Source organism: Herpailurus yagouaroundi, unplaced genomic scaffold (assembly GCF_014898765.1).
Source record: "Herpailurus yagouaroundi ecotype Mexico unplaced genomic scaffold, PumYag 160, whole genome shotgun sequence".
Classification (NCBI taxonomy): domain Eukaryota; kingdom Metazoa; phylum Chordata; class Mammalia; order Carnivora; family Felidae; genus Herpailurus; species Herpailurus yagouaroundi.
Window position 1 is genome coordinate 39,387,257 of NW_024412401.1, and position 18,972 is coordinate 39,406,228.

Here is an 18,972-nt window from a genome sequence, read left to right on the forward strand (position 1 = left end):
TACATAGGGTATTTGCTAGAGAAGTTGTTCACCACAGTGAACAGATGATTAATGGGACATGAAGATACTGACCCTCTTCAAATATTTGGAAAATACCTGGATAGGTAACTATGAGAACCAGTGAGTGAGGCTTTGAGTGACAAGTTTAAAGTCAACACAAGGAATTCTTGTTTATCTTCTCTCTTCTGAAATATCCAAAACTTCTTCCTCCACCCTCACTCTCAGCAGGTGGCCTTGCTTGATATTTCACCAAGAACTCGGAGCCAACCCAGGGAAAATTTTCTCGAGCTTCCACCCTCACATCCACCAACCTCCCTATATCTCTACCAATAATCTACATTCTGACCTACTTTTAGACTCCATATTCTCAGATTTCTTAGCTAAGACCAAAATTTCTTCCTCCTCAGAGGACCTTATTGTCTCCCATCCAATCAAAGACATTCTTAGGCAATTCTCCCCTGCTTCCTTCTGCGTCATAAATTTCCCATCTCTCTAGGACTTTTTCTTTGAGCATACAAAATCATTATTCTCCCTATACTTTCATCAAAAAAAAAGTTTGATTCTATTTTTCCTTCCATCAACTACCACACTTATCTCTTTCCCTTTAGGGAAAAATCTGAAATAGTTTGCAAATTCTCACTTCCTATTCTCTCTTGAACCATTTCAGTCAAACTTTTACCCACACGATTCCCCTGAAAACACTCTTATCAAAGTGACCTATGATTGTTGTGTTGCTAACTCCAGTGATCAATTGTCCATCTCATCTTGTGTGACTTATCAGCAGCATTTGATCTCTTTGAATACCCTGATGCTGATCTTTGAAACCTTTTATTGTCCACTAGGACCACTCCATGCACCTGGTTTCCTTCCTTCCACTCTGGCTACTCTTTAGTCTCCTTTGAAGATTCTTCCTAATCTCTTCCATTTCTAATCATTGAATGCCTAGGAATCCAATCTGGAATGCTTTTTCTTTAGGAATACTCAGGAGTTAGGCTTGTCCCATGTCCAATTTCAGGGAACAGGCCTTTAAAATGCATCTTTGTGATGCCTTCAGGACTTTACCTGCAGCCTGGTGACATAACTCCTAAACACCAGATTTCTGTAACCAGTGGTCAACCCAGCATCTCCACAGAGATGTCTCATTTGAGATCTAAAGTGAACTGTCCAGAACTACACCAAACCTGCCTTACTCATAATTTTCTGCACTATAAATCATGGAAATGACATCTTTTTCTTTTCTAAGGCCCCAAATACTTTTCACCTTGTGATCTCTCTCTCTCCCTGTCTCCCTCTCTCTCAAATCTATCAATCCTTCTTGTCTACCTTTAAAATATAACTGCAATTCGGGGCGCCTGGGTGGCGCAGTCGGTTAAGCGTCCGACTTCAGCCAGGTCACGATCTCGCGGTCCGTGAGTTCGAGCCCCGCGTCGGGCTCTGGGCTGACGGCTCAGAGCCTGGAGCCTGTTTCCGATTCTGTGTCTCCCTCTCTCTCTGCCCCTCCCCCGTTCATGCTCTGTCTCTCTCTGTCCCAAAAATAAATAAACGTTGAAAAAAAAAATTAAAAAAAAATATATAACTGCAATTAGATCACTTCTTACCACATCCACTGTTATCCTTGGTCCAAGCTTCCATATCCTTTTACCTGAATTATTTCAATATCCATGATCTGTTTAACCTGCCTCACTTTTACCCCCTTCAAAATGTTCTCCATATAGCAACTAAAGTAATCTTTTTACACTTGACCGATCAAGACCCTTTCTACAAAGAATAATTTAATTTTTTAATGTTTATTTATTTTTGAGAGAGAGAGCACGAGCTGTGGAGGGGCAGAAAGAGAGGGAGACAGAGAATCCAAAGCAAGCTTTGAGCTTTCAGTGCAAAGCCCAATGGGGGCTTGATCCCCCAAGCCATGAGATCATGGCTCACCAAAGTTGGGCACTCAACCGACTAGGCCACCCAGGTGCGCCTCTACTCAGAATCATTTAAATGCAGCCACTCTGGAAAACAGTGTGGAGGTTCCTCAAAAAATTAAAAATAGATCTACCCTATGACCCAGCAATAGCACTGCTAGGAATTTACCCAAGGGATACAGGAGTGTTGATGCATAGGGGCACTTGTACCCCAATGTTTATAGCAGCACTTTCAACAATAGCCAAATTATGGAAAGAGCCTAAATGTCTATCAACTGACAAATGGATAAAGAAGATGTGGTTTATATATACAATGGAATACTACTTGGCAATGAGAAAGAATCAAATCTGGCCATGTGTAGCAATGTGGATGGAACTGGAGGGTATTATCCTAAGTGAAATAAGTCAGGCATAGAAAGACAGATACCATATGATTTCAGTCATGTGTGGATCCTGATAAACTTAACAGAAGACCATGGGGGAGGGGATGGGGGAAAAAAAGTTACAGAGAGGGAGAGAGGCAAACCATAATAGACTCTTACATACTGAGAACAAACTGAGGGTTGATGGGGGGTGGGGGAGAGGGGAAAGTGGGTGATGGGCATTGAGGAGGTCGCCTGCTAGGATGAGCACTGGGTGTTGTATCAAAACCAATTTGACAATAAATTATATTTTATATATAATTTATATATATACGTATATATATATATATATATACGTATACATATATATACATATATATACATATATATACATATATATACATATATATATAATAAACATGACCACTCTCACTCAGAGAGTAAAAGCCAATGTCCAAACCATGGCCAATAGGACCCTACATGGTCTACCCATTGCCCCTTGGGGCCCATCTATTTTTATTTAATAGATGTCCCATTGTCCCTTGGGCCATCTATTTTTCTCTCTTCTTCTTTTTTTCTCTCTGTTTTAGCCATATTATCCTCCTCAGCACATCAAGCACCCTCTCACCTTTGAATCTGTGTGTTTGTTGTCCCATCTACTTCGAATGCTTTTCCTCCACATAGTTTCATGGCTCACTTCCCTCAGGTATTAACACAATGGCATCTTCTCAGTTTGACCCTCCCACACCTCACAATTCCTGTCCTCCTTTCCTGTTTTATTTTGTTTTCTTTAATCTTTTCTGACGTTAGCATGTCAAAATGTGTTTTACTTAGCGTGTGTTTTACTTGAGCCTTCCCCTAGAATATAAATGCCAGGTGGGTAACAATCTTTGTTGTTCACTACTATATCCCCAACACCAAGAATAGCCCCTGGCATATAATATGTATTCAATAAATATTTAATATGTAAGTGACTGACTGGAAGGAAAGATAGATAAACCAGACTTCTTAGGAAGCTGGTAAGCTCCCTGTCATGTGGCATACATCATGGAAGCTAAAGACACATCTATAGCATTGGATAGGTTATTTCCCACTCTGTGATTTTATGAATGAATTACAACTTAAGTGATGCCGAGTTCTGGGTGCTACTCTGTGATGCTGACATAGAGGATAAAACAGTATGACCTAATGTTTACATTTGAAAATAATCAAGAAATCATGAGATGGGTATAACCCCATTTTACGGATGAGCCACTTGTGTGCCAAATGTTGCCAGTAATGTGCGACGTATCACATGGCTAGCAAGTGACAGCAAAAAAGAAGTAATGGAAATAGTTTTCTGTAATAAACCATACTTCCCTCTGGCTTAAAGTCTGGATCTATGTAAAGTCTCATGGGCAATAGTTTTTTTTTTTTTTTTTTTTTACCTCTTCTCTCATGGTTGAAATTTAAGTAAAAGAAGACTCGCTCTGTATTATTTCTGAAGGAAGTTTTCTTACATGTGCTTTATTACCTACACAAATTATTTTCAAAGTATTATTTTCTTACAATGTCTCCTAAGAAAGAGAACACATGAATCTAAAAGCACCATGCTTTAAGCTACTTTATGTATGCAAGTGGGTAGACAGAACTTTTGAAAAACATTCTGCCTTATTGCCCACAGTTAAAAGGTAAGAACGAGGTCCCATGCAGTTCCTTTTACTAAGGATTATAGATTTGATCTCAGGAAGGTGAGGTAATGAGGTCCAAGGTGGTGATGATTCAGCAGCTGAAACACAAACAGAACCTTAAAAACTCCTGAATTGGAGACCAGAGTGCACACTTTCTTCTGCGGTGACAAGGGAGTGACCTGGGGTTTGGCTCGTATAACTCTTGTCCCTTGGGACCTTGTGAAGCACACACACAGCTGCAGTTTCTGAGTAAGCTGAACCCTGGAAGGGGCAGAAAGAACAGCTAAATCCTCATGCAGGGGTTTCCTCCCCCCCCCCCCCCCGTCCCGCTGCCTTAGGTACAAAATATATTTTACTGATGCTTTGAAATAGAAAGATAACCATTTTTCAGCTCCCTGGGGGGGAAATCCAGCATGCTTACCATCAGGAATGGTCACATCCTGGGTGTAGCCCCCTAAGTCTTTGGGGGGATTCAGCCCAGATATCTGGCCTCTGTTCTAGCCCTCACTTCCAGCTGGCAACATTGCTGGTCAGGCTGGACTTGTACCCCAATGGTCATTTAAGATTAAGATTAAGATTAAGATTAATAGTCATTAAGATGTGTACCCAAAAAGGTCACATCTCAGGGTGCCTGGCTGGCTCAGTCGGAAGAGCATTCAACTCTTGATCTTGGGGTCATGAGTTCAAGCCCCACATGTGGTGTAGGGATTGCATAAATAAATAAAACTTTAAAAAATAAAAAAGAATCACATCTCAACCTATACCATCCATGCAGAGACACTGACTATGTCTTGCCTGCTCCTTTTCCTTTTCCTTTATTTTCAACCCATTTGGAAAATTCTCTCTCAAAAAGGGAAACATCATGGGCTTCTGACATCATTAGGGATCAGCGTGGGGGTCATAGTGTAGGAACTGTGATGCATTTGCTTACAGAAGTTTGGGAGGGACATGTATGTGAATCACTCAGCACAAGGTGAAAATATTGGTGGAAAAATGTAGCCACCCCACTCTGAAATTTATTTAAATATAGTATCCATGACCCATGTTTCCAGGGAATTTAAAACAGTGGTTTCCATTGACCACACAATCCAAATTCCAAAGAATCACATACTTAAGTGTTCTTTTATGGACTTGACACCGGAGGAGGAGGAGGAGAGAGGAGGGACCAAAATAGTTCAGAGTGATATGTAAATAGTTCAGGCATGATGTGCGTGTGTGTGTGTGTGTGTGTGTGTGTGTGTGTGTGTGTGTGTGGTGTGTGTTTGCATGTTTGCAGAAGCTTGTTGGCCTCGAGGGGAATACAAAATACTTGGGGCCTGCCAAGGTATATGGTTTCTTTTACATTACTTTATCATATTGGGAAATCTCTCTGCCTTCCCCTAGCATCCAAGATACAAAGAGCTTAAGATATAACTTTGCCAACAAAAACTACCATTTCCAATCTCACTCCTGTGGGGCCTAGTTCAACAACACTTGTCAAAAGTAGCTTCCTGTACCCCTTGCTCACCAAATGTCCTTTATCTTTGTTGTATGCTTGGCTCACAGTTTTAGAAGTCAAGATTTTCTAACTAGTGGCTTTCTGCTAATGCTGGAGAGGAAAGGGGCCATACAACAAGGAAGGTTTCCTAATTGACTCAGAACTTACAGTCTGCACTGGTCATAAGGGCTTGGATTCTTTTGTGCTCCTTTGGAGTTCTACAAAAACCTTTCTTGGTCGCTTCCAGTTTTATCTCTATCTTTTTGGATGGGGGAGATTATTACATAAGTTCCCAATTTCCTCTTTTCCCCCTTCTTTGATGAACATCCTAGTATTTTTTACCTTTTGTACTTACCCCTTATGTGCCATATTGGATTTATGAGATTTTTGGTTTTCTGGGTTCAACTCTATAGAACCTATTTCTTTTTTCAAACAGATTGCATGATTTTATGCCTAGATGTTTAAGAGCAATTTAGGTGGGGATAGTATAGTTGATCTCTTTGAAAAAAGAAGTCATGCTGTCCTGATCTACAAATTCCATCCTTTACCTTTTCTCTCTTATGTTCAAGTTCATCTAGAAAAATTTATCCTTGCTTTTACTATAACTTAATTATATGTAAAGTTTTATTTATTCATTCATTTATTTATTGGGCTCTTGTTAGGAGTTTAGTTATTATTTTCTCCTCCTGATGGCCCTTCTGCCCTGAACAATTTTATCTCTCAAGACCACTATACTTAATAAATATAAATTAGATCCCCCTGGTGATAACCCATATCTATACAATAAATCAATAGGATTCTAGTCTAGAGTACTCAAATGTGACATTTTAGTTAGTCTTGGTGACATGAAGAAGAATGACTGCCTTATTCCATAGGCTTAGAATCATGAAAGTAGTTGGTACGTCCAAAATAATCCTTAATGACATCCGGCTTTCCCGTATGTCCACAGACAATCTCTTGCAACATGTGTGTATTCAGTTATATCATAAGAGAGTTTTAAATATCTCAATCCAAATTAAGTTCAATGAACACTTCTTTTTCAAGTCTAAGTTTCTCACTCTGCTGTTTTGTATGAGTTCCAAAACTGCATAGTCTTCTGTTTACTGGACAGCTCTAAGTTGGATTCCCACAGGAATTTCTAACTCAGGATGTCTGAGACTGAGCTCATCCTCCTCCTCCCTCTGTTCCCTATCCCATGGATTTCCTATCTCAAGGACGATCCACAAACCACTTAACCAGAAACCAGGAAGTGATTCTTAACATACCATTATCCCTTACCCCTAGTGCCCTACCATTCCCAGAATGCTAGTAAGGCTACCTCTTCAAGCTTTCTTATATCTGGTACCTCCACTGCATCTTGTGGAAGCTGTGCTTTTCCTACCATGCACTTTTATTACAATGACCTCCTAACTTGTCCCTGTACTCGTAGTTCCATCCCTTCCACTGCACATAGTAGTCAGAGTGATACTTCTCAAGCACCCGTTTGACTCTGCCACTCTCGAGCTTAAAACCCTCCTCTGAGAAGTCGCTCGTTGTCCTCAAGAGAATTTCAAGTGATTCTTTTTATTATCTCTTTGATCTCGGTGCTTTCCATAATCACTCGCTACTACAAATATACTAAACCTTTTTTAATTCTTTGTACCAAGCATACTTTTTCACTCAAAGGTATCGATGCCTTTCTATCCACTGCTTCTTTTGCCTTGGGACACTCTCCAGGGGCAACAACCCTGTCATCCCCTTAATACCTATGTGTCAGATTCATTCATTAAAGGATCAGTGAGTCCCTCCTCCATGCCAGGTACTATGCTAGGCGCTTGAGATAACAGATCAGACACCATCTTTTTCCTTCAAGGGTCACAGTGTAGAAGAGAAATCAAAGGGGAGCATAAATAATTTTAATGGACAGTAAGATGGAAAGAAGAAGAAGGCATAAAGGAAATAGTTATGGTGGATAAGGAAATTTGGCTTTCTAATGAACAAAGCCAAGAGGCACAGGGACCAGAGACTGGGTGTCAAAGGTTTTACAGGTTCAAACACAGGTTGCCCTTCCACCCAAGACAAATGCATCCTTGCTGTAGTAACAGTTGGGAACATTGATCCATGACCACAGTGTACACATTCATAGCGAGGGCTGTTGTTAAGGGGTTTTTTTGACAGTTACAAAAACAGGGGATCTTGCGATTAGACCAGAAACTTGAATTTCATCTATCTCATCCCCCAACAAGTCTTTTAATCTCCTCAATAAAATTCTCTACATGTGGTCTCTCAATCTCTGCTTGAATATCTCCTATTGCGAGAATCCAGCTCTAACTTTGAAGAAACAAAATTCTGGGTTTAGAACTAAATGTATGTGTTCATACCCTGCTTCAATTATGCACTGACCAACAGAATGCAGCCACTTCAACTTACCTCTCTGTTTGTTCTTCACCTATATATTAGAAATGAACCCTGGGTTATAGGGCCACTTTCTGAAAAGTGGGGAGATCTAGCACATGAGACTTCCCAGCACTGCAACTGACACATAGTAGGTGTTCAATAAACAGTAGTTTCTTGCACTGTGTGATGCTCTCTCCTTCATAAAATACCTGTTAGGACTTCATCCTCGTGTGGCATTTCTGCTTTCATATGTGGCTAGTAGCTATAAAATTTGCCATCCTGCTTATTAAATCTAACTAACACCTCCCTAGAGATGCATAATCGAGTGATTTTGGCATGTGAAATAAAATACAGCAAATGTTATTGCTATGATTATTCAGCTGCCAGGATGTTTTACAGCGGTACTCAGATGATGGGTTACATAGGAAGCTCTGGGGTAAATAAAATGAGGTTTTGCAAACTTTTAAATGGTTCATTTAACCTTACTCTTTAGGGAGAGAGAAGAAAGCCTTCACCTTTTTCCCTCTTGAAAGAATGAATGTTAAAATACCCTGCCAAATTTTGCATTCAGCAACTCAGGAAGTATTTTTTGTTTTTATATTTGACTTTTAAAAAATTTTTTCATAAAACCTATTTCTTCTTAGCCTCTGGACTCATTCACAGAGATAAGAGAAAATAAGAATAGTGAAGTATTTTTATTGTCTTTTGCAAATCTTAACCCTTGCTAGAAGGTTAGCCTTGTAAAGATGAGAATCATATGTATCTTCCTCAGTGTTCTGTTGCCAACAACCTACCTGAACATTGCTTTGTCTAGAGTTGTTGCTTGAGAATTTTTTAAAAAATAATTCTTGTGAAACTGGCTGTTATTCTCATACTAAGTGACTACTTAATAAAGGGGCCTTCACTGTAAGAATGCTTTAGGGGCACCTGGGTGACTCAGTCAGTGAGCATCTGACTATTGGTTTCGGCTCAGATCATGTTCTCACGGTTTCGTGAGTTTGAGCCCAGCGTCAGGCTCCGTGCTGAGAGAGTGGAGCCTGCTTGGGATTCTCTTTCTCCCTCTCCCTTTGCCCCTCCCCTGCTCGTGCTGTCTGTCTCTCTCAAAGTAAATAAATAAACTTAAAAAAAAAAAAACTTTATAAAAAAGAATGTTTCAGATGGGACAGAAGAAAGGACAAATGTCCAGACACATATGTGTATGAGACTTTTGTCACAGCATCTTGTCGAAAACAAAAATATTTAAAAAGTTAAATAAAGATTGGAATGCCCGAAACAGAAGTTTGTAGTGAATCTATACAATAGTTTTCAGTCTTTGAATATGATGACACATGTAGATTCACTGATATAAGCTAATGCCGAAAATACAATTTTAATCGAGGGATGGTGTTTAGAGAATGATACAGCCCAGTTTTTATTTTGAGATGGTGGGATGTACATAGTTTTATTTATTTTCCTTTGATTATTCTGTGTATAAAATTTATATTTAAAAAATCTTTTTACATGGTATTCATTTAAGAAGGTCTTTTCATCAGGAGAACGCTCTGTTTTTTAAATTTGTTACAAATGTAGTTTTGCACTTGGCACTGTGTCACATCAATTTCCCCCATAACATTTTATTGACATGTACCTTGTTAGACTACCTTACTTGGGCAATATCACCCCAAAAACTTCTTAATATTTTGCTATTAATATTCATTTTTATTGGGTATATTTAGCATAGTTCTCCTTGGAAAACTCTGAACACGTGAGAAATGTCTTGGAAAATAACCTTATATCCTTAGATTGCCTTGTCAGAAAGAAAGGAAGGAAGGAAGGCAGGCAGGAAGGAAGAGGAAAAAGAAAATAAATCTGAAATTCTTTCTCTCTCCCTACCTCAAACCACCCCCATTCTTTAGGATAGTGTTGGCATAAAATCCACGTTGTTTCTTTTTTTTCTTTTTTTTTTTTTTAATTTTTTTTTTTCAACGTTTATTTATTTTTGGGACAGAGAGAGACAGAGCATGAACGGGGGAGGGGCAGAGAGAGAGGGAGACACAGAATCAGAAACAGGCTCCAGGCTCTGAGCCATCTGCCCAGAGCCCGACGCGGGGCTCGAACTCACGGACCGCGAGATGTGACCTGGCTGAAGTCGGACGCTTAACCGACTGCGCCACCCAGGCGCCCCTTCAAATCCACGTTGTTTCTAAAAAAAAAAAAGAAAAGAAAAAAGAAAAAGAAAGAGAATTAGACATTCTTGGGCAGAAAGAAATTATATATTATAAAAAGTTTCTTAAATCTGTGTTTTCATCATCAGAAGATACAGAAAAAAATTAAGTACAAATTTTGTTTTGGGTGGCAGAAATCAAATATGACCTTTATTGTCAATGATACAAAAAAGTCAATTCCACATTGAATGCTGGGGATTGTGGGACATACAGGGACAAATGTATCCTCATCCTTGCTTCCAGTATACTCTTCCACTTCCTCTACCCACATTCTACTCTTGGTGTGTTTTGAGTTTGACTATTTCAGATCGTTCATGTAAGTGGAGTCATTGTAGCGTTTGTCCTCTGTGACTAACTTCTTTCACCCAGCATAATGACCTCCAGATTAATGTATGATGTTGCATACAGCAGGGTTTCTTTCTTTTTTAGCACTGAACAATATTTTGTTTCACATTTTTTTATTCATCCATCTGTTGATAAACACATAAGTTGTTCAATGTCTTGTCTATTGTGAATAGTGCTGCAACAAATATGAGAGAGCAGATCTCTCTTCAAGGTCCTGATTTCAGTTCTTTTTGATAAATACCCAGAAGTAGGATTGCTGGATCACATGGTCATTCTTTTTTTTTTTTTTTAATTTTGAAGAATTGTTGTAGTGTTTTCCATAGGAACTGCCCCAGTTTGCATTCCCACCAACAGCACACAAGGCTTCCAGTTTCTCCATATCCTCACCAACACTTTTGTTATCTTTTGTTTTGGTTTCGATTATAGCTGTGCTAACATGTGTGAGGTGGTATTTCATTTTGGTTTTGATTTGCAGTTCCCCGATGATGAATGATGTTGAGTGTCTTTTCATATACCTGTTGGCCATCTGTATGTCTTCTCTGCAGAAAGGTCTATTCAAGCCCTTTGCTCATTTTTAAAGTTGGGTTATTTGTTTCTTTTGCTCCTGAGTTGTTAGAATATGTTACATATTTTGGATATTAACCCCTTATCAGATATGTGATTTCCAAATATTTTATTATGTTGATTGTTTCCTTATATGCAGAAGCTTTTTAGTTTGATATAAGCCCACTTGTCTGTTTTTACTTTTTTTGCTTGTGCTTTTGGTACCGTCTGCAAGAAATCACTGCCTGAATCAGAAGCTTTTCCCCCATGTTTTCTTCTAGGATATTCATGCTGTTAGTTGATAAATGTTAACTGAGTGATTTGATATCAGTTCTGTCCTTGAAAGGTCACTTACGGTAGGTGTGCAATTGGGTGTTGCTAATTGACCCACACTTCTCAAGGTCATATAGGATTTAATGAGCTGCTGTCTGTAATACTGTTCTCTAAACTGTGAGAGGTTACCACAACACCATACTGAAACTAAACTGTTGGCTTTGTTGAAAATCAAGATAGCTTGGCTCAAGGATTGTGGTAATTGCTATTACTTGTTAACATTACATTCATGACAATTTTTTGATAACAAATCAGTTACCAAGCTCAAGAGGCCCCCTACCACTCCCCAGTCATGTCCTATCACTCCACTCCTTTGTTTCTATTCTCCAAACTTTTCACTATGTGATGTTTCTTATGTACTCTTCTGCTACATCTGTTTCCCTGTATTATAATGTGGCCACTGCATGAGCGGAGGCCCTGTGGACCATATTCAATGATACATCCTCAGTTCCTGAAAGAGTCATGGTCACAGAGTAGGCACCTCATTTGTGATTATGGAATCCATTATCAGGTGCAGGAATAAATGGACTTGAGTTTTCAGGGCTCCAAGAAAATCTGAAGAAAGAAACTCTCATTTCTGTTTTCCAGAGAAGACTCAAAGAAGTTGAGCAACTTGCTGAGTTATAAAACTACCCTAACTCCAAATTCTATCTCTTCCCTTTCTACGTGTCACAAGTAGGTCTCCTCTCTGGTGGTATATTAATCTCCTAGGGCTGCCATAACATGAACCACAGACTAAGCCTCTTTAAAAGCAAAAAAATTATTTTCTCAACATTCTGGAGGTCACAAGTCCAAGATCAGTGTGTCAACAGGTTGACTTTTTCTGTAGACCTCTCTCTGGTTTGTACATGGTCATCTTCTCCCTGTGTCTTCACAAGGTCTTCTCTCTGTAACTCTCTGTGTCCAAATTTCTTCGTGTTATAAGGACACCAGTCATAATGGATTAGAGCCCATCCTAATGACTTCACTTTACCTTTCTTACCTCTTTAAAGACCATGTCTCCAAATGCATTCATATTCTGACACACTAGGAGTTAAAGCTTTCATATACGAAATTGGGAGGTGGGGCACATTTCAGTCCATAGCAGGTGGTGATTTGAAATACTTCAGTCTAGTCCTGGTCTGTGTCACTAAAACGCCTTACATGCTAATGCCTAATCAATTTGAAAGATTTTCTGAAAGAACTATCACCCACGGTTCTTGTACCTATCATCTGAAGTATCCGAGGAAGATCACCTTTTGAAAATGAAGCCAGCTCTTTCCTTCTTTTGGAAATGCTTACTGATCACCTACTTTATGCCAAGCATTGTCCTGATTAAGGGTACAAGAGAATGAATAGGGCAGGCAGAGTACTACTTTCAGGGAGTATCCAGTCTAGTAGGGAAAGCAGGCAAGTCCACAGAGAAGGATGATGCAGGGTCATCTCTGCCATAACAAAAAGAAACTTGATCCTCTATTGGAGCATAGAAGGGCAGCTAACATGGACTTATGGTGAGATAAGCATTTCAAAAGGGAGTGATTCCTAAAGAGATTTGAAACGTAAGTAGCAGGTAAGCAGGCAAGGAATAGGGGTAAGTACAGTGGACTGAATAGTGAACCCCCCCAAAGGACATGTTCATTGGAACCTCAAAATTTGGCCTTACTTAGAACAAGAGTCTTTACAGATATAAGCATCTCAAGATGAGATTATCCTGGATTAGGGTGAGCCTTAAAACCAATGACCAGTGTCCTTGTAAGAGACAGAAAAGGAGACTATAGAGACAACAGAAGGAAAGGTCAGGTGAAGTCAGTGCAGGGAGAGTGGAGTGATATGTCTAAAAGTTAAGAAACACCAAGAATTGCTGTCACTCACCAGAAGCTATAAGAGAGTCAGGAAAGGGTTCTCCCTAAGAGTCTCCAGAATGAACCAACCCTACCAGTAGCTTGAGTATAGACTCTTGCCTTCCTAAACAACGAGAAAAATAAATTTCCATTGTTTTCAGTAACACAATTTTATGATAACTTGTTACAGCAGCCCTGAGAAATGAATACAGTAAGTATTCTAGATGGGGAATAGCACTGAACAGTCTTAGAGGCAAGAATCTTGGTAGAGAACTATAAGTAGTCTAGAGTGACAGAGCACACTGTGGCTCAGTGGTGACAAGTGGGCCCTCACAAAATAAGTAGGGCCCAGATCTTGATGGGAGAGTCACTTGGAATCTGTCACTTGCACGTTTGAGGGACTCAATTTCCTTTTCAATAAAATGAGATGCATGGACTCTATAGTCTTTAAGGATGCTTTAAATTCAAATAATAGCACAAAATAAAATAAAATAAAATAAAATAAAATAAAATAAAATAAATTAAAATAAAATAAAATAAAATTGGATTTTTTTTTTTGCCCCAAGAAAGAGCATACCTAAAAGGCCAAAATAAGTTAAAATCTAAATTCTTACTAAGAAAATAAAACAATACCTGAGGCCTCTTGCTTTTCTCTCTCTTTCCTTCCATCCACTCTTTCAACTCTGCCCAGAACTTCATTAAACCAAGCACCAGAATGTAACAAGACGAAAGGCAGAAGGCTGCATGTGAGCAAGCTCTGGTGAAATCTGAGTTTCAGTTTTACAATGGCCCTTGGGAGCTATCTCAGTTCCTTCTCACTGATAGTCCTCTGCTGGATTGCCAAGCCATGGGGAGGAATAGAGTGCCATCACTGGCTTGAAGGAGCTCAGAGTCTAGTGGGGAAGACAAGCAGGGAAGAAAAGATTGCAACCAAAAGGCATACACATGGCACCGGGAAGCAATATAGAAGAGGCAGGAGAAATCCAAGAAAGCTTCCCAGTAGAGGGGATCCCTGAAGCTAGAAGCTGCATGGTGGTTTATAGTAGCATTCAAACAGGTGCCTTTTACACGAAGACACAGTCACAAGTAGGAAGTCAGGAGACAGAGGAAGGGGATGGACTTCTTAGGATTTCATTGGCCATTGGAGACTTTCTGACAACGTCCACTATCTGACCCGGTTCTTGGATTTCTATGAGGCATCTTCTGAATATATTGTCCTTGTTAGTTCCCCCCATTCTCCTGTTTTTGTTCACATAGAACTCACTGTACAACCACATAGTCTCCTTACCCAATCCCCAATTCGTCCTCCTACACCGTTAATGAGGACGCTCTTTGTTCCCAGGGACAGAAAACCAACTTGAATTAACTTATGCAAAAGGAGAGAGGTGCTTGTTTGTTTTTGAGTGATGTAACTGAGAAGGACAGTAGTTGAACTGGAAAAACTAGAAGAATGGTTTCTCCATGAAGCCACTAGCAGCTTTCAGGATCAAATCTTCTCAAGACAAGAAAGGGAGGTTTTTTTCCCTCCTGGTTTCAGGTGGGGGAGAAAAATACAGCCAAGAATGCTGATTGGCTCGGCATAAGCCATGTCATCATGTTGAGTGGTGTTTCCTCTAGAGCGTGTACTATTGTGGGGTGGGAAGGTGGTGCTGGGAGAAAGGAGGAATGTTGGGTGGCCACACAAAGGAGGCCAATATAGACACAGACTCTGGGATGATTGTAGTGAGCTGGGAAAACATCCTTATTTGTGTCGCCACACTGTGCTGACTCCCGCCCACATCCAGCTTCTCTCTCCTCCCTTCTGACAATGTAGAGCTGCAAACCCTGGATACAATCTTGAACACAGACCTTGAGAGCAGTCTTGACCCTACTTACTAATCTGGAATGCTAGGAGAACAATAACTTTGGGGTACACACATCAATGTCAGAAGTCCATGCATGTTTTAGTACCTTGGGTCTTCACACAGCCTATTGCCAAGTCCCAGAAACCTTACTCAAACAGAGTTCCAACAAGCATGGAAAGCTGACTCTGTGGCCCATGGTTAGTTAAGAGAAGACAACAGAACTGTGGATGAAGAATTGGGGGTGGGAGTGGGCATTGTTTGGTGGCAGGCAGGGACAAGGGAAGAGAGGAGGAAACCACTGCAAAAGTAGAACCACCAGATCCCCTTACTCAAAAAGTAAAGGACTCTGCACCCCTCAATAAGGTCCTGAAGGCATTCCTGGCCAGGAGACCTCTACTGTACCTTCAAGATGGAACATTCAGTGATGCTGACCAGATTCGCAATTATAGAAGGAACACCTGGGAAATTTTTTTCTGACCAGAGAGCAGGATCATTCCTGGCTCTGATGGTACCCCCACCTGTACAGCAAATAATGAAAGTCAGGGAGGCCTTCTCTGGAGGGCAACACAAAGTCACACTGGCGTTCAGACCAGGTTTTTGGAGTCTGGTGGGCATGCGTAGATATTTTTAAGCTACAAGACTCACTGTCACCAAAAGAGCCAAACACCTGAACTTTTCTTCCAGTTTTCAGAAGGCACACGTCAGTGTATGGGTCTAAGTGAGGAGTATGTTCCCTTGGCCCTCAGCCCAGGCCCCTCTATGGCTGTGCCAGAGGTGGGATTGAGTGGGAGGACACAGCTCATTGTGGCAAACCTCAGCTGCCCGGCATGTCTGGCTCTGGCAACCACCAAAGGTTAAAATAATTTTAATAAAGTCCTAATGAACAGCTCAAAGCCTCAGAGTTATTCCTAGGTCAATGGAGTTTAAGGCAAAATTCTGGGATCTGTCCATTTTGGTACAGCCATTTACTGTCATGGTTCATGGCAACCACTCACCCATGAAACATTTCCAGAGCACTAAAATTAATAGTATCATAGTGTTCACCATATGCCAAGAACTTTGCTAAGCACTTTGGAGACTTATTTAGTCCTCAAAGCAATGCTGTTGAGGGTACTCCTGTTATTATCCCTGTTTTATAGATGAGCAAACTGAGACTTAGCAGAGTTAAATAACTTTCCCCCAATGACTTACAGGGTAAACGACAGTGAGTGGACTCAAGTCCAAGTCGATCCAATTCCAAGATTCTAAGCCTGTGTGTTTTAATTGCTATGTAATATGTAGTTCTTACATCTGAGTCTGGCCCAGCATTAATTATGAGGACTCAGAGATAAATCATATTTCCATCCTCAAATTGCTCACAGACTAATAGGATAGATTAATAAGTAAATCATAATGGTATAGTAGCATATGAATAATGTCCTAAGGCCAGGCTGGAGAGACTGTGAAAATATTAGGGCAGGGCAATTAACCCAGTCTAGGGAATCAGAGAAGTTTTCTGGGGGTGGGGGGTAGTGATTCTGAGTGGGGTTTTGAAGGGTGAAGGAGAGAAGTTCACAGAAAATATAAATGGAGTGATCAAGGAATAAGGAATCAAGAATTCGGGAACTTCTAAGTAGTTCAGTAAAACATGAATTTACATTAAGCAATGGGAAGCCATTGGAGGAGCTTACTTGGGGAGAGCTCAAAGCTGCACATTTGGAAGCTTACGCTGGGAACACCTTGGGCCATGGGGTGACAGTGGTGAGCAACGGGCTGGTACTTCCGTTAGGAGCTGGGCAGCAGCATGGACACCATCTCTATGGGCATCCCTGGGCATACAGCCTGTATGAGAATTGATGCATGTGGCCAGTGTTTGGGTCACAACCCACCTGTTTTCCTTCTGCTCATTTGCACCTTAGAGAGTCCGACTAGTCTCCTATAGGTCCCTGCAAAGTTATTCAGGCATGGAAACTGAAAAAAGTATCCTCTAGTTTGGTTTCTTTGTGGTTGCAGCTGATTAAAACCATATTTGACAGAGTGTAAGGAGGAAAATACCCCTTTATTTGAAGGCAGCGTGTCAGAAGGGAGGTGAAAGATTAGGTGCCTTGGTCTGTTCTGCGATATCCTGTGCTGATCCAGAAACTGGCCTGCTGGAATTCTTCCTAGTGCTAGGGATATAAGGAAATATCCTTGGGAGTCATGGGAAGTCTCTCCCAAAAGTCCTTTCCCACCCCTAATGGGAGAGTTAAGCTCCCTCCATCTGCCTATGAGCCAAGCCCATGTCTGTCTTCTCCTACACTCCTATGACTATGGCAGTTTCACATCCTGCTTTGTCTCTAATAGGGAAGAAATAAAGCAAATCACTGTGATTGATTTACAAGAAAAATAAAGGTTAAAGGAACTTAGTGCCTAGATGGACAAAGTCTTAAGGAGAACAGCATGAAAGTGTGCCACTCTTGGGAGATTTTGGGCAAGGAAGTACAGATGATTGGAGACAGAATTCAAAGAAAAAAGTGAGAAACAAACAGGTCTTCTCTGTCTGCAGAGGAAGGACTCTATGTACATTGATTCTCTTAGCCCTTGTAGTATTCTTATGAGTTGAATATTAACACCTTTTATGGGGGCAAATAGACAATCAGAGGCATTAACTTATTAGTGCCCCAAATAATGCAGCTATTAAATGGTACAGGTGAGTTTAGCACTCAGGTCCATTAGACTCCCAACATCTTATTCTTGAACATACTACAGAAGCAGGGAATCTGTATTTTTGAGGTTGGCTAATCAGCTGTAGATAATTTGATGAGTTGGATGTCCATCCTTTAATACTATTTTACTTGTGAAACCAGGACTTTAGTCCTTACTAGATAGTTCAACCAAATAAAATTGAAATGTCATTGAGGAATCACATCAAGAGGGGAAAAAAATCATTCTTCCCAAAGACTCTTTATTCCCAAACAATGAAAAGCATCCTAGAAATCATTAATTTCATCTTCTGGAAGAGGAGGTATGATTTGGGGTGAGGGTGGGGGAGTGTCATACTGGCCTGAGTTTAAATTATATCACTTCCCATTTTCAAGCTGGACGATCCTGATTGTGTTATATCTATTTTTTTCTCTCTCAGCTCAATGATTTCATCTATGAATGCAGGTAGTGTTTCCTGACACTAGAATTAAATGAGATAATTTTGTTAAAAAAAAAAAAAAAGCCTGGTACAGGGCCTTACATCAGCTACTCAGTAAATGCCTGATGATTTTAAATTGTCATTGACAGGAATAAGTGATGATTATACTGTCACAACTACTGTTATCACTATTTCCACGGCTACTATTGTTGTTGCTGCTTCTGAAGCCTTTTGCCTGTAATAAAGAAATTCCCCGATTACTTCTAATGGAAATTGAATGGCTCACTCTTTCTTTGATTTTCCCCTCCCCCACACCCGTTTGGCTTTTTGCCATGGAAACAGAAGGAGACAGTCAGAGAAGAAATACACACACACACACACACACACACACACACACACACACACACAAATGCTTGACAGCCAAAGTGGTAGAATACATCTGCCAAAAATCCAAAAATCTACAACTTTACTCCAGGGGCAAACATGTGACTTTGCTCTCCCCACCAGGATGGACTTGTGCTGTCACAGCAAAAATTGATCATCTGTTTGTGGGAAATTATACACAGTTCTCTCTTGTCTGTTCTGGGGAAACTTCAAGTCCAAATCTTGTTCACAGATTCTGGCAAAGGTTTCCTGCTTCGTATCTGCTGATTTTGTTTCCCAGCAAGTATTTACTGAGCACCTATTATGTACCAGGCATGGGGCTAGCCATGGGGAATGTCACTGAGCAAAAGCATACATGACCTCTGCCTTCTTGAACTTTATAGTCTGGGTGTGGGGAAGAGGGTAAGATTAACATGAATCTAGTGCTTATATGAAGATGTGACCAGAGCTGGGGATGAGAAAGATAAGTAGGTCTTACACAGTAACAGAGAGGAAAATGTCTCAGTCACAGGAAAATCATCTACACTTGGCCCTCATTGTAAGAAATGCTATGCAGCAGAGAGAATAAAAGGTTGGCAAACTAAGGAGAATGAATGTGAGTTAG